The sequence below is a fragment of the Arachis hypogaea genome, chromosome 15 (assembly GCF_003086295.3).
Source record: "Arachis hypogaea cultivar Tifrunner chromosome 15, arahy.Tifrunner.gnm2.J5K5, whole genome shotgun sequence".
In the NCBI taxonomy this organism is placed as follows: domain Eukaryota; kingdom Viridiplantae; phylum Streptophyta; class Magnoliopsida; order Fabales; family Fabaceae; genus Arachis; species Arachis hypogaea.
Genome location: NC_092050.1, coordinates 131,156,626 through 131,173,428, shown reverse-complemented (window position 1 = coordinate 131,173,428; position 16,803 = coordinate 131,156,626). Strand labels below are relative to the sequence as shown.

Genomic DNA, 16,803 nt, shown 5'->3' with positions numbered 1-16,803 from the left:
ATATCATTTTGAAGCCCCAAATGTTAGCTTTCCAACGCAACTGAAACCGTCTCATTTGGACCTCTGTAGCTCAAGTTATGATCAATTGAGTGCAAAGAGGTCAGGGTTGACAGCTTTGCAGTTCCTTCATTTCTTCATGAGTTCTCTCACTTTGCATGCTTTTCCTTCATTCCTTCAATCCAATCTTTGCCTTCTAAACCTGAAATCACTTAACAAACATATCAAGACATCGAATGGATATTAAAGTGAATTAAATTTAGCTATTTTAAGGCCTAAAAAGCATGTTTTCACACTTAAGCACAAATTAAGGGAGAATTACAAAACCATGATATTTCATTGAATAAATATGGGAAAGGGTGATAAAACCCCCAAAAATAAGCACAAGATAAACCAGAAAATTGGGGTTTATCAGACATGCTTTGTTGAGATCGGTGAAATCAACACACATGCGCCATTTACCGTTATCTTTTTTCACCATGACGACATTCGCTAGCCATGTTGTGAATCTGATTTCCTGGATGAAGCCGGCGTTGATGAGCTTCTTGGTTTCTTCCAGAGAGGCTTGTTTGCGGTCATGGCCGAGGTTCCGCTTTTTCTGTGCTATAGGTCGGACAGACGGATCTAATGCCAGCTTGTGGGATATGATGGATGGATCAATGCCTGGCATATTAGCTAGGGTCCAAGCTAACAGGTCGGCATTTTGTTGTAAAAATGCTCAGAATAAGGCCTTTTCTTCTGAGCTTAATGTGGAACCGACGTAAGTGAATTTGTCCGAGCTATCTGTGAAATAGAATTTATGCAAGTCTTCTGTCGGGGTTGGTCATTCAAGGGTTCCTGCCCTGGGATCAAGGTCGGCCAGGGCTAGTAGGTCGTCTTGGTTGCCGATGTTGTGCACATGAGCTTGTATGTTTTGGTTAGGTCTTTTAAAACTGTTGTTGTAGCATTCTCTGGCCTCTCGGGCATCACTGTGAATAGTTGCAATTGTGTTATCCTGCGAAGGGAACTTAACACATAGATGAGTTGTAGAAACTATGGCGCCGAACCTATTTAAGAAAGGTCGGCCAAGTATCAAATTGTAAGGACTAAAATAGTCAACAACTAAATATTGAATATCTGAAGTTTTTGATAAAGGGACCTCACCGAGTGTGGTTTGTAACCACACAGAGCCCATAACCGAGACTCTCTCACCTGAGAAACCAACCAGGTCTCCATTGGAAGGTTGGAGGATGTTACTGCTCAGTTTCATCTTTTGGAATGTGGAGTAAAAGAGAACATTGGCACTACTCCCAGGGTCCAGTAAAACCTTTTTGACTAGGAGATGTCCGAGCTGCAGGAAAATCATGACCGGGTCGTCTAGATTTGTTACGTTGGTGTTATGGTCGGATGTCTGGAATGTTATCTGAGGAAAGTGTGGAGGTGTCTGCTGTTGATGTTGATCAATTTCTATGGAAAGCATAGCTCGGTAAAACCACTTTCTTGCCGAGCTTGTGGCCCCTCCACCTACAAAACCTCTAGAAATACAGTTAATAATACGTCTTGGTTGGTTGGAAGGATTGGTGTTCGGTCGATCTTTATCTCGGCCATGCTGGGTTGTCGAGCTTTGGTCACCAGGGGGAGGTGCGCGTCGTTGTATGTGGCCACCGATATACTTATCGAGATAACCTTGTCAAGCTAACCGCTCCAAAAGGTCTTTGGCGATGACACACTCATCAGTAGTGTGTCCGTGCTTTTGATGAAAAGAACAGTATTTTGATCTGTTTGCGCTTTTTGAATCTGGGTAGCTGCCGGCTTTTCTTGGTGGCTTGATCAACTTTGAATTCAAGATCTCCTTGATGATGTCGTCGCGCTTGGTATTAAACTGAGTATAAGAATCATATTGAGGAGTTGGTTTGAAGTTTTTCTTGTTATCTCGTGTTTTGTCGTCGTCTCTGTATTGTGGTTTCTTGGCTTTCCGAGCTTGTCAGAGCTCTTCGATGTCAATCTGACCTTTCGCCTTTTCACGGAACTCGGCCATAGTTTTAGGCTTGGCTACGGCAATAGTCTCCTGGAATTTTCCTGGTCGGAGTCTGCTTTTTATTGCGTGCAATTCCACCTCGGGATGGAGGTCAGGTATACTCATGGCTATCTTTGTGAAGCGCGTCATGTAGTCTCTAAGGCTTTCATGCTGGCCCTGTTTGATTGTGTTCAGGTAATCGGAGACATGTAGATAGATGGATGATCTAGCAAAATTCTCCTCAAAGGGTTTTGATAGGTCTCGAAATCGAGAAATAAAACCTGCAGGCAAAGAACAAAACCAATCAAGTGCAAGACCGTCTAAGTAAGATGGAAAACAACGACATAAAACTTTATCAAATGCACCGTTTACTATCATTATGGAGGTGAACTTTTTTATATATTTCTTTAGATCACCAAGCCCATCATAGGGCGTTAGTGTGGTCGGCAAAGTGAACCTTCTAGGCAACACGAAATTCATCACCTCGGCTGTGAATGGCCCAGGAGAGCTTTCTAGGTTGTCGTCCTCGTTTTCTGGCCGAGCTTCTTTATCGTGCTCGGGTTGCTCTTCTTTGTGCTGAGCAGTTTCAGAGACATGCGTCGGCCCTGGCTGATTCTCGGCTTCTTCCATTCGTTCTTGTCGGTTATTATTGTTTTCAATTCAGGTGTTATTCAAATTGGCAATCTGATTTGCCATTCTTTGGTTCTCTTCCGCCATTCGCTGGTTGGCTTGCCATAACTCGGTCACGATCTGAAGAAGTTCAGATGGTGTGGGTGGAAATTGCTCAGCCATGGCTTCAGGCGAGAACATCGAGGCCGATGATATAGAGAAAGAATTATATTCTCGGCCCCACGGTGGGCACCAATTGTTCCTGTGTGGATACCTGGAAGGGAGCTCGGCTTCTGGGAGTCGGCGCCGAGTCGTTATCTTTGGTGCCGATCTATGAGCCTTGAGAAAGTCCGAGCTTCACACGTTGGGGGATGTCCAATCGTGCAGAGTGTGAACAAGAAACAAGGGGGGAGTGTACCTGCAAAGGCACTCCGAAGTTTAAGTTAGTATTGAAAATTCAATATATCCTTTAAGGGTCAGATATCATACCTTTATAGGTGGGATAGGATAGGTCCAGGGACGGACATAAGGGGGGGCGAGTGGCGGCCTCGGCCCCCCAACTTTTTTTAATAGTAATAAGTTATCATGTATAATTTAATTTTTTTAAAAAAAATATTTAGTATTTAGTCTAATATAAATAAAAGTTCAGTCTAATTTAAATATTAATAATTTTTAATATCTAAAAAATAAGTAACAATATAAAAAAATCTAAAAAAGATATTATTACTAATATTTTTTAATTAAATAAAAATTTTTAAATCTCATAAAGTGAATTCTTTTTCTTCTTGTGGCCTTTTTTTATTCGTTTGGTATTAATTCTCTCTGTTTCAACTGCTACAATTAAGAGATCTTTTTCAACTATGAATATTGTGAAAAATAACTTAGAAACAAAATAAAAGATGAATTTCTTGCTAATTGTCTTTTAATTATATTGAAAAGAAAATTGTTGAAAATTTTGACACAAATTCTATTATCGGTGAATTTTATGATACAAAGAATCGACCACTTTGTTAGTAAAAAGTATACACATATTTTTTTTACTTTAAAATATATTCTCTATCCGTATATTTTTATAATACATCTTATATTATATAATTTTTTTACATAATTTTTAATATTATATGTGTTATTGGCCCCCCCATAATATCATTTCTGGATCCGTCCCTAGATAGGTCGGTTATGCTTGCTGCTAGTCATCTGTATTGAAGAGTGGTTATTAAAGTTTAATGCATGATCGGACGTTTTTATTCCAAAAATGTAGTCTGTTGTATTTGATCATAACGTACGTCGCCGAGTTATGAGGTGTGGAGCCGAGTTAATGACCATAATGCCGAGTTATGAGGTTGGATTGGTAACGGCCGGATCAAAAGTTATAAAAGAGTAAATTAAAGAAAAACCAAACAAAAGTAATTAAACAAAACTTTGTAATTTTCCGTGCAAATAAATAACTACTATATATCAGGGTTAAAGATCGGAAGAATATTGCTTTCTTGTTCATCATGCATTGAGCAAGCACACGCACCGAATAAAATCTTGGAGAAATATTTACCAGAAGGAAAAGCGACAAACAAAAAAAATGTTGATAAAAGAACTGCGACGAAGACCGTCAAAGATGCTGCTGCGGCAACGAAAGCAGGTCGGAGGCAGCGATGTTCAAGACGAGGGAAGATGACGACGATTCTGATATTAAGATGGGGCTGGTAAGTTTCATTCTCTAAAGAATAAGAGAAAATTATTCTCTATCTTCGTTCTATATATATCAATAAATCTAGTTTAATTTTATATGTACATTTTAAAATGTAGCTTCAATTTTAGATGTGTTCATAATTTATTTTGTGTACAATTATATTATTTTAGGTGCGCTGCGAAGATTTAATGTAGTATTTTAAATGTGTTTACGATACATCCAAAATAACAATAAATAATAAAATTAATTTATCAACTAAATAATATCACTTTTTCTCTTCCGTATCCAATTATATTTTAGTTCTATATGAATATGTTTGAACATTATTTTTTCTTTTTTCCTTGAGTGATTATTTTTTGTGGTAGTTTTTTAATTATTTTATATATATTCATCATTACACATGTAACACCCTACCACACAAAGCTTTACGCTTAAGTCGTAAAACAGAGGTGATGTGGTATTACGACCTCTAAAATAAAATAAGTACATATAATAGCAGAAGAGTTATAATATACTAGGAGCCTTGAAGGATAGGGGAAATAAAAATCGCGAGATAAAAGCGCAACGCTCAAGGAACGAGTTAACTTGCATGCTAAGAAAACCGTAACTGTCAAACATAAGATAACAGAAGTAGGAATAGAGTGCCAAAGATACAAAATAACAAGCTCCTAACTCAGCCTGCGAAGTCAAGACTGGCCGGAGAATATTTACACATATATACATACATATCCAAAACCCAAAAGTACATACACACAATCCTGCCTCTCCATAAACCTCTAAGAGGATCAAAAAGAATAAGTCATGCGGAGAGAAATCTAAGTACATATATATACATCATAACATAACAAAATATCCCAGTAACCACTCCGCTTCAAGAGTCCAGACGCCTAACGAGATGCCTCTCGACCTGCATCTGAAAAATAACAACATAGTATGGAATGAGAACCGGAGGTTCTCAGTATGGTAAAGGTGCCACACACATAATATATAAGGTCCTGGGAATGCCAGAGGCAATCCTAGAACGCCGACACTCAGATTGTAGAGCTTAAAGTATTAAACAGAAGCCTTAAAAGGTGGTTTCCTAAAAATATTTAATCCTAACTTAACTTAACCTTAAATCTAAGTCCTATACTGCCATTCCTCCATACCTCCAATTCCATCATGCATTTTCACAGACAAATAAACAGATAAAGGCAAACACAAGAAAGTTACAATTACTGCAGGTAACAAATACACATTTAGCATGGCAAATACAGATAGGCACACCCAATTAGAGCATAAGCAAGTAATTCAAGTAATATGCATATGATGCATGCCTGTCCTATGGCTGATGAGGCTCATCTGTCGGTTATCCAGCCAACCCGACAAGTCTGAATTGTCCTTAGACGGTCCCCCGACGTGCATCCCCAAGAGTCTATGCATAGATTTTTCTCAAATAATCAATATTGCTCAATGGGGGTAACATTCCCGGGAATTTATATAGTGCCCGGTCACACTTACGTCGTAGGGTCAACAGAGTATCGAGTTTTCAACCTGGTACACGTGGTGGCAAGCCACGGCACTTAATCCAGGGAATCTCGTATCTCAGATTATTCAAATTCACAAGCCATATAAATAATTCAATTAAAATTCATCAACATCCACATCATTCTCAATCACATCTCATTCATCATTATATGTCAATCATATTCAATCATTATCCTTCATTATCACACCTCTCATTCCGTCCATCAATAGTTCCAATTCAAAACATAATTCATTCTTTTCCAAATGAACTAAACTTAAAACATGCTCATTTTCTTAATAACTCAAAATCAAACCTTTAAATCTAAATCTTTTTAGATAATCATATAAACAAAATCTCTAATTTTTATAAAATTTCGGCAGCATCTCCTCTAAAAGTCGGACTTTGCCACCCTGTTCGGGTCCAAACCTGTATTCTTTTCAATTCAACATACCCTTTCTCATCATCATAACAACCACCACAATAAATCTACCTCAAATCAACAATTAAACTCATACAACATTCAAATCCAACAACCAAAATTCAACTAAGGATCATAGTTCACAAATCCTAGGCTTTTAACACAAAATACCTCAAATCAATAATTCACCAAATCATTAGTTAATCAACAATAACATTCAACCATAATTCTCTCCAAATTAACATAACAACATTCACCATCCAAAATTAAAAACTAATTATCCAATAAACTTCAACCAAATATATTCATCGATAAATTACTAAACATTAAACATACACCTGCATTCCAACTTATCCAATGGTCATCTAGCCTAAGTTTTCACAGAACATTATATATTAAATGCAAGAAACCTAAACCATACCTTAGCCGATTTCCACGTAACGACCAAAGCTATTTATTCAAAACCAAAACAGCCCCTCAAAACTCAACTAATCCGCTTCCTCCAAGTTCCAATATTCACAATTTCAAGCTCCAATTATTTATTTTCAACCTAATACACATTCATAATACATATATACCCAATTTAATACTCAAAGCTCAAATTTAATGAAAATAAAATAGAATTATCGTATCCTCACCTTACCCAAGCTTCACATAAGCAAGAGTGAACGTTTTTCTCAAGCTAATTGGATCCTAAAACATCAAATATCAAAGAAATTCAACATTCCCACTTAAAATTCCAAAATTGGGGGAAATGAGAGGCTGAAGTGGAATATCAAGTTACCTATGAAATTGTTCCGGTAGAAACGTAGAGCTCGACGCGGTGAACGCGTGGCCGCAAACGGTGCGACGATTGGAGCTCGAACGGAGGAATTACGGGATTTGGAACTTTGCCGTGAAGGTTCGGCGTTCCTTTCCTCTCCCTGGAGCTCAGCTGCGTCCTTGAGGAAATGAGGGAAAAAGAGCCCGTGGCTCTTTTTAATGGGCTGGTCCGGTTGGACCGATAGCCCGGTTCGGATTCGGTTCAACCGGTTCGGTCCTTTCGGTCCAATTTTGGACCGTTTTCTTCGAAATTAGTGTCAAAATTCTCGTTTCGATGAGCTCTACCCTAATTTAATATAGCATTCACATTTCTAATCCTCCTTATTAAAAACTAATTTATTGACTAATTATCTACTAATTTAACCGGGGTTTACATCCTACCCACCTAATAAAGAATTTTGCCCTCAAAATTCAAATCTAGTTACCTGAAAAGAGATGTGGATAGTCCTTTCGCATATCTGATTTGAGCTCCCAGGTATGTTCCTCGATACCAGCTCGACTCCAAGCCACTTTTACCAATGATACTTCCTTTCCGCGTAATCGTTTAATATTAGTATCATCAATTCTCACTGGAATCACTGGAAGTGTTAGATCTTCTCTCACTTGGATTGGTTCTGGTTCTAGAATATGACTTGCGTCAGGAGTATACTTCCGAAGCTGTGATACATGAAATACATCGTGCAAATTCGAAAGGTACGGCGGTAAGGCAATTCTATAAGCCACTGGTCCAATTCTCTTCAGAATCTCAAACGGTCCAATATAACGGGGATTCAGTTTCTTGGTCTTAATAGCTCTTCCCACTCCAGTGGTTGGTGTTACTTTCAGAAAAACATGTTCTCCTTCCTCAAATTCCAAAGGCTTTCGCCTCTGATCAGCATAACTTTTCTGGCGGCTCTGGGCTATAAGCATTCGATTACGAATCTTCTTTATCTGCTCAGTCGTTTCAACTATCATCTCAGGCCCTAATAAACTCTTTTCTCCAGTTTCATACCAACACAACGGAGACTGACATTTCCTGCCATACAGAGCCTCATATGGAGCCATTCCGATGCTCGCATGATAGCTATTATTATAAGCAAACTCTACTAATGGCATATACCGGTCCCAGCTTACCGGCTGGTCCAAAACACAAGCCCTTAGCATATCCTCCAAGGTCTGAATAGTTCTTTCTGACTGACCATCTGTCTGAGGGTGATACGCGGTACTCAAGCTTAACTGAGTCCCAAATGCACGCTGAAAAGCTCCCCAGAACCTTGATGTAAAACGGGGATCTCTATCAGATATAATAGTAGAGGGCACACCATGTAATCTGACAATCTCTTTGATATACATTCGAGCCAATTCCTCCATTGTGCAACTTATTCGGATAGGAAGAAAGTGAGCTGATTTCGTCAATCGATCTACAACCACCCAAATAGCGTCATAACCTGATCGGGTTCTAGGCAACCCTATCACAAAATCCATTGCGATACTCTCCCATTTCCATTGTGGAATCTCTAAAGGCTGAAGGGTCCCTGATGGTCTCTGATGCTCAATCTTAACCTTCTGACACGTTAAACATTTAGATACATGCAATGCCACATCATTCTTCATACCTGGCCACCAGAACATCGCTTTCAGATCCTGATACATTTTAGTGCTCCCTGGGTGAATTGAAAACCCGCTCTTGTGAGCTTCCTTCAAGATACTTTGTCGTAGGTCTCCAACATCAGGCACAATAATCCGGTTCTTGAACCTCCATAAACCATCATGACCTTCTGACATTCTCCACTGTTTTCCCTGTTCAACTGCTGGTAATACCTTACGTAACGCTTCACTATCTTGATGAGCCTTCAGAAGTTCTGATTTAAAATCACTTGAAATCTGTAACTGACTCAAACATAAAATTCCAGATTCTTCTCTAACTCCCAAATTCAAACCTTGAAATGCCTTCAGTAACTCTTCCTCCCGTAGCATCATCCAAGCTGCATATAAAGACTTCCGACTCAAAGCGTCCGCTACAACATTCGCTTTTCCTGGATGATAATTCAATTCAAAATCATAATCTTTCAGAAGTTCCATCCATCTCCTCTGATGCATATTCAATTCTTTCTGCTCAAAAAGATACTTCAAACTCTTATGGTCTGAGAAAACATGAAACTTAACACCATAGAGATAGTGCCTCCAAATCTTTAAAGCAAACACAACAGCGGCAAGTTCTAAATCATGTGTCGGGTAGTTCATCTCATGCGGCCTTAACTGCCGTGAGGCGTATGCTACAACATTCTGGTGCTGCATCAGAACACACCCCAACCCTTTCAGAGATGCATCACAATACACTTCAAACGATTCACTTGGTTCAGGTAATACCAATACAGGTGCAGTAGTCAACTTGTGCTTCAATGCCTGGAAGCTCTCTTCACATTCCGGAGTCCAGATAAAAGGCGTATCCTTCCTAGTCAACTTAGTTAAAGGTAAGGCGAGTTGTGAAAATCCCTTAATGAATCTGCGATAATACCCTGCCAAACCTAAGAAACTCCTGATCTCTGTCACTGAAGTTGGTCGCTCCCAATTCATCACTGCTTCCACCTTAGCAGGATCCACAGCTATCCCCTGCTTACTCACCACGTGGCCGAGAAACTTCACTTCACTCTTCCAGAACTCACATTTAGATAACTTAGCATATAACTTCCTATCTCTCAGAATTTGAAGCACAATCCGCAAGTGATCAGCATGTTCCTCTTCAGTCTTAGAATAAACAAGAATGTCATCAATGAAGACAATAACAAACTTGTCCAGATACGGTCGAAAAATCCTGTTCATATAATCCATAAATACTGTCGGGGCATTAGTTAACCCAAAAGACATCACTGTATACTCATAATGACCATAACGGGTCCTGAAAGCAGTTTTCGGAATATCCTCGTCTCTAACCCTTATCTGATGATATCCGGATCGCAGGTCAATCTTAGAAAACACACTGGCACCCTGTAGCTGATCCATTAGATCATCGATTCTAGGCAACGGATATTTATTCTTCACAGTGATCTTATTCAATTGCCGATAATCGACACACAGCCGCATACTCCCATCCTTCTTCTTTACCAGTAACACTGGCGCTCCCCACGGAGAAACACTTGGTCGGATAAAATGCTTACCCAACAGATCTTCCAGCTGAGCTTTCAGTTCAGCCATTTCTAAAGGCGACATCCTATAAGGAGTAATTGAAATTGGACCGGATCCAGGTACCAACTCAATTGCAAATTCAACCTCTCGGTTAGGTGGGAATTCATTAATATCATCCGAAAACACATCTGGAAATTCACATACAACCGGAATTTGCTCTAAACTCTGATCATCACCTGATACTCCCGCAGTTAATAACATAGTACCCTGACATTTGGTTCAAGAACAGTTTACTATCATAGAATTCAAATAGTAACTATTCACCACAACCGGTGCTTCTGACCCTTCCGGCATAAACTGTACTGACTTTTCAGAACAATCAAGTAAAACATGATTCTTGGATAACCAATCCAATCCCAAAATGAGATCAAGACCAGTCATAGGCAAACAAATCAAATCATGCACAAATTCACGCTGTTGCACTCGAAAAGGAACTTGTGGACATTCTATCCTAGTCACCATAGCTTCATGAGTAGCATTATATACTTTCAAATCATAACCTAGAACCACCATTCTCAATCCTAATTCATGGGCCTTTTCAAATGCAATAAATGAATGACTTGCTCCTGAATCAAATAAAGCATTTAAGATTTTACCAGCCATTTCACAATTACCTCTAATCAGTGTCTCAGATCCCTCAGCACCAATGGTAGAAGTGGTGTATACTCTCCCCGGCTGCTGCACCCTACCAGTCTCATACTTCTTCTTCTCAGGGCAATTACTGGCTATATGCCCGGGCTGTCCACAGGAATAGCACACTCCAAGTCCTAATCTACACGGAACTCCAGGATGATATTTTCCACACTTCTGACAATTCAGATCCTACTGTGGTTGCTTCCCAAACCTTTTTCCTTGATTAGCAGTAATATTCGGCCTTCTATAATTACCCTGACCCTGAGTCTGCTGCGGAACAAAGCCTCCACGCTTGAAATTCCTACCTCTCGGAGCAAAGTTCCTCCCTGAAGGCCTCTGAAAAGGCACCCTCAAACTTCCTTTCTCTGCTGCCGCCTTCCTCACACAATCCTCAGCCACCCTACTCTTATTCACCAATTCAGAAAACACCCTGATCTCCATTGGGGCAACGAAGCTCAGAATATCGCTCCGAAGACCTCCCTCATATTTAATACACTTCCATTCAGCAAAATCTTCAGGCGCACCTTGACAGATACGAGAAAAGCGACATAACTCCTCAAATTTGCTAGTATACTCAGCAATAGTCATCTGTCCCTGCTTTAACTGCATTAATTCAAGTTCCTTGGCATTTCTGGCTGAATTAGGAAAGTATTTCTTATAGAACTCTGTCTGGAAAACCTCCCAAGGAATCGCAGCACCATCAGGCTGCAGGATACGTCGTGTTCCCTGCCACCAATACTGAGCTTCACCTTGCAACTGATAAGTTCCAAATTCAACCCATTGCTCTTCAGGAACCTGTTGTGCCTGTAATGCCCTTTCCATAGCCTGAATCCAATTATCTGCATCAGTGGGATTTGAGGTTCCCCTAAAAGTCGGAGGGCAAACTTTCAGAAATGTAGCAAGTGTCATAGGACCGTCCTCATCATTATTGTTCCCATGATTACCCTGATTTATTTGATTACCCAGTGCCTCAGCTGTTGCCTGCATAGCTGCAGCCATATTTCCCAAGGCAGCCATAAAGTCTACTGGATCAGTCCCTGTGGGTACAGGAGTAACGGTGCCTGTCCTACCTCTACCTCGCCCGCGACCGCGTCCGCGAGTCGACATCTGGTCCCTATACACACCAAACAAGTGATATTAAGTTGATCAGTCTCAATATCGCAGGTCTAATGCTTTAAGTTCCAAATGCATGCTCACAAACGTTTATGCCATATATATCAATCAGATATCCTAATAGCACATAAACACATATACAGAGAATGCACAGAAGTACAATCAGTCCGTCTTTCAGGCTCTATAGGAACGAACTGCTCTGATACCATTAATGTAACACCCTACCACACAAAGCTTTACGCTTAAGTCGTAAAACAGAGGTGATGTGGTATTACGACCTCTAAAATAAAATAAGTACATATAATAGCAGAAGAGTTATAATATACTAGGAGCCTTGAAGGATAGGGGAAATAAAAATCGCGAGATAAAAGCGCAACGCTCAAGGAACGAGTTAACTTGCATGCTAAGAAAACCGTAACTGTCAAACATAAGATAACAGAAGTAGGAATAGAGTGCCAAAGATACAAAATAACAAGCTCCTAACTCAGCCTGCGAAGTCAAGACTGGCCGGAGAATATTTACACATATATACATACATATCCAAAACCCAAAAGTACATACACACAATCCTGCCTCTCCATAAACCTCTAAGAGGATCAAAAAGAATAAGTCATGCGGAGAGAAATCTAAGTACATATATATACATCATAATATAACAAAATATCCCAGTAACCACTCCGCTTCAAGAGTCCAGACGCCTAACGAGATGCCTCTCGACCTGCATCTGAAAAATAACAACATAGTATGGAATGAGAACCAGAGGTTCTCAGTATGGTAAAGGTGCCACACACATAATATATAAGGTCCTGGGAATGCCAGAGGCAATCCTAGAACGCCGACACTCAGATTGTAGAGCTTAAAGTATTAAACAGAAGCCTTAAAAGGTGGTTTCCTAAAAATATTTAATCCTAACTTAACTTAACCTTAAATCTAAGTCCTATACTGCCATTCCTCCATACCTCCAATTCCATCATGCATTTTCACAGACAAATAAACAGATAAAGGCAAACACAAGAAAGTTACAATTACTGCAGGTAACAAATACACATTTAGCATGGCAAATACAGATAGGCACACCCAATTAGAGCATAAGCAAGTAATTCAAGTAATATGCATATGATGCATGCCTGTCCTATGGCTGATGAGGCTCATCTGTCGGTTATCCAGCCAACCCGACAAGTCTGAATTGTCCTTAGACGGTCCCCCGACGTGCATCCCCAAGAGTCTATGCATAGATTTTTCTCAAATAATCAATATTGCTCAATGGGGGTAACATTCCCGGGAATTTATATAGTGCCCGGTCACACTTACGTCGTAGGGTCAACAGAGTATCGAGTTTTCAACCTGGTACACGTGGTGGCAAGCCACGGCACTTAATCCAGGGAATCTCGTATCTCAGATTATTCAAATTCACAAGCCATATAAATAATTCAATTAAAATTCATCAACATCCACATCATTCTCAATCACATCTCATTCATCATTATATGTCAATCATATTCAATCATTATCCTTCATTATCACACCTCTCATTCCGTCCATCAATAGTTCCAATTCAAAACATAATTCATTCTTTTCCAAATGAACTAAACTTAAAACATGCTCATTTTCTTAATAACTCAAAATCAAACCTTTAAATCTAAATCTTTTTAGATAATCATATAAACAAAATCTCTAATTTTTATAAAATTTCGGCAGCATCTCCTCTAAAACTCGGACTTTGCCACCCTGTTCGGGTCCAAACCTGTATTCTTTTCAATTCAACATACCCTTTCTCATCATCATAACAACCACCACAATAAATCTACCTCAAATCAACAATTAAACTCATACAACATTCAAATCCAACAACCAAAATTCAACTAAGGATCATAGTTCACAAATCCTAGGCTTTTAACACAAAATACCTCAAATCAATAATTCACCAAATCATTAGTTAATCAACAATAACATTCAACTATAATTCTCTCCAAATTAACATAACAACATTCACCATCCAAAATTAAAAACTAATTATCCAATAAACTTCAACCAAATATATTCATCGATAAATTACTAAACATTAAACATACACCTGCATTCCAACTTATCCAATGGTCATCTAGCCTAAGTTTTCACAGAACATTATATATTAAATGCAAGAAACCTAAACCATACCTTAGCCGATTTCCACGTAACGACCAAAGCTATTTATTCAAAACCAAAACAGCCCCTCAAAACTCAACTAATCCGCTTCCTCCAAGTTCCAGTATTCACAATTTCAAGCTCCAATTATTTATTTTCAACCTAATACACATTCATAATACATATATACCCAATTTAATACTCAAAGCTCAAATTTAATGAAAATAAAATAGAATTATCGTATCCTCACCTTACCCAAGCTTCACATAAGCAAGAGTGAACGTTTTTCTCAAGCTAATTGGATCCTAAAACATCAAATATCAAAGAAATTCAACATTCCCACTTAAAATTCCAAAATTGGGGGAAATGAGAGGCTGAAGTGGAATATCAAGTTACCTATGAAATTGTTCCGATAGAAACGTAGAGCTCGACGCGGTGAACGCGTGGCCGCAAACGGTGCGACGATTGGAGCTCGAACGGAGGAATTACGGGATTTGGAACTTTGCCGTAAAGGTTCGGCGTTCCTTTCCTCTCCCTGGAGCTCAGCTGCGTCCTTGAGGAAATGAGGGAAAAAGAGCCCGTGGCTCTTTTTAATGGGCTGGTCCGGTTGGACCGATAGCCCGGTTCGGATTCGGTTCAACCGGTTCGGTCCTTTCGGTCCAATTTTGGACCGTTTTCTTCGAAATTAGTGTCAAAATTCTCGTTTCGATGAGCTCTACCCTAATTTAATATAGCATTCACATTTCTAATCCTCCTTATTAAAAACTAATTTATTGACTAATTATCTACTAATTTAACCGGGGTTTACAACACATCTAAAATAATAAGATAACATACAAAATACTTTTGGTACACATCCAAAATTTATTTAAATTTGTATGTTATATTTTTCTTAACATAAATTATTTTTTAACATATTCAAACTAATAAGATAATACACAAAATACTTTTAGTACAATTCAAAATTCATTCAAATCCGTGTTTATATTTTTCTTAATATAAATAATTTTATAACACATCGAAAATTACAAAATTGCACACTAAATAATTTCTTAATACATGCAAAACTCATCCAAAAATAATTGGGTTAATTTGTCTTATTAATTAGAACCGAAAAAGTCATATATACAAATCTTAAAACCGAAAAAATTGATTTTGATAATATTATTTTAATTTTAATTTGTTAGAGTTTAATTTTGATTTGTTATTTTTTGTTTTGTTAGGTTTAAATTTAAATTTAAATATTCTAACTTTAAAGAGATATAATATGTGAGAGAATATTTAAGACATAATATTTAAAAATAATTATTACAATAGATAATAACCGATTAAAGAATGAATTATATGGATACCTAGTTGCACCGGTAAAAAAACACAAAGAGAACGGTACTAAATTAAATACCCAAAACATGCTCTACAAGAAATTGGACTCGGTGTACTCAAAATATATATAATAATACGAGTATATTTATTTGTATTGATTTTACACCATCTCAGATATATTTAAAATTTTAAATTGTTAATTTTTAATTAAAAACTTTATATTTTTATTTTTTTTAAAATCGAATATATAAACATAATTAACAAAACACGTACAATAATAAGAGTACGTTTATTTGTGTTGAATTGAATTAAATTATTAATTTAAATTATATTTATTTAAATTTTAAATTAATATATTATTATTTTAAAATTTAAAATTATTTAAATAAAATTAAATAAAATAAAAAATAAAAATAAAAATAAAAATAAAATGAATACAATACTATTCAAAATATTATATCGATTTTGAAATAACGTACTTATATAATTAATTAAGAATACTGCTTAAAATGATAATTTTTCTCCACGTTATAAACTTCAATAAATAATATATTTAATTAATTTAAATAAAAAATTCTTCGTTTTAATCTAGATTGTCATGGGTGAGGGCAAATTTTGGAGAACGATCGACTCCAATCAGCTGGACTTCAATCATTTTAAATTTATTATTATTATTATTATTATTATTATTATTATTATTATTATTATTATTATTATTATTATTATGTTGTTGTTGTTGTTATTGTTGTTGTTGTATTATGATATTTTGATTTTTGTTTTTATATTTACTTTCAGTCGTGAAAGAATAGTTTATTGGATAAAGTATTAAATTGGTCGTCTACGTTTGAGTGTAATTCTATTTTGGTTTTTAAGGTTTAAAGTGTTTTATTTAAATCTAAAAAAGTTTTATTTAGCTTCAATATAGTCCCACCGTGAGGTCAAAGTTAAATAATTAACAGAATTGTTCTATATGATAGTAGTACAAGAATAAGGTTGATAATCTGGAAAACAAGTACAGGCTCCATAGGTACAAAATCAATCGTGAATGCATCAATATATATATTTATTATTTTTTATAATTTAAATAAAATATTTTCTATAGAATTAAGGAAAATCATAAATAAATGTATTGATGTATTCACGGTTTTTTTTTCAAGGTAAATTATTTTATTCAACTGGATAAAATAGACATTGTCCATAACTAGGACAGCAAGACATGAATTGAGGATCTCCCAAAAGCTCTTTAACGAGCTAAAACACCAAAAAGCTTAAGAAAAGAAGATGAAGCACTCCAACAGAAAAATTAAGGTATGTGGTCTTAAATGTCTTGAAGAAGGTTGCTAGTTGAAGTAAGAATTTGTTTTATTTCTTCAGTATCATTTTCAAAGATGAGCCGGTTTCTTGATTTC

The 16,803-nt window shown here is 37.2% G+C and overlaps 1 long non-coding RNA gene across 1 annotated transcript; it reads right to left on the bottom strand.

Annotated features, from left to right (window-relative positions):
* Positions 1-4,843: 4,843 nt before the first annotated feature.
* LOC140178974 (uncharacterized) lies at positions 4,844-7,166 on the bottom strand. Its single transcript, XR_011872247.1, has 4 exons — positions 6,999-7,166; positions 6,853-6,907; positions 6,636-6,764; positions 4,844-5,202 (listed from the first exon to the last, which is right to left on the bottom strand). It is a non-coding gene; the product is annotated as an uncharacterized lncRNA (long non-coding RNA).
* Between the last annotated feature and the right edge of the window lie 9,637 nt (positions 7,167-16,803).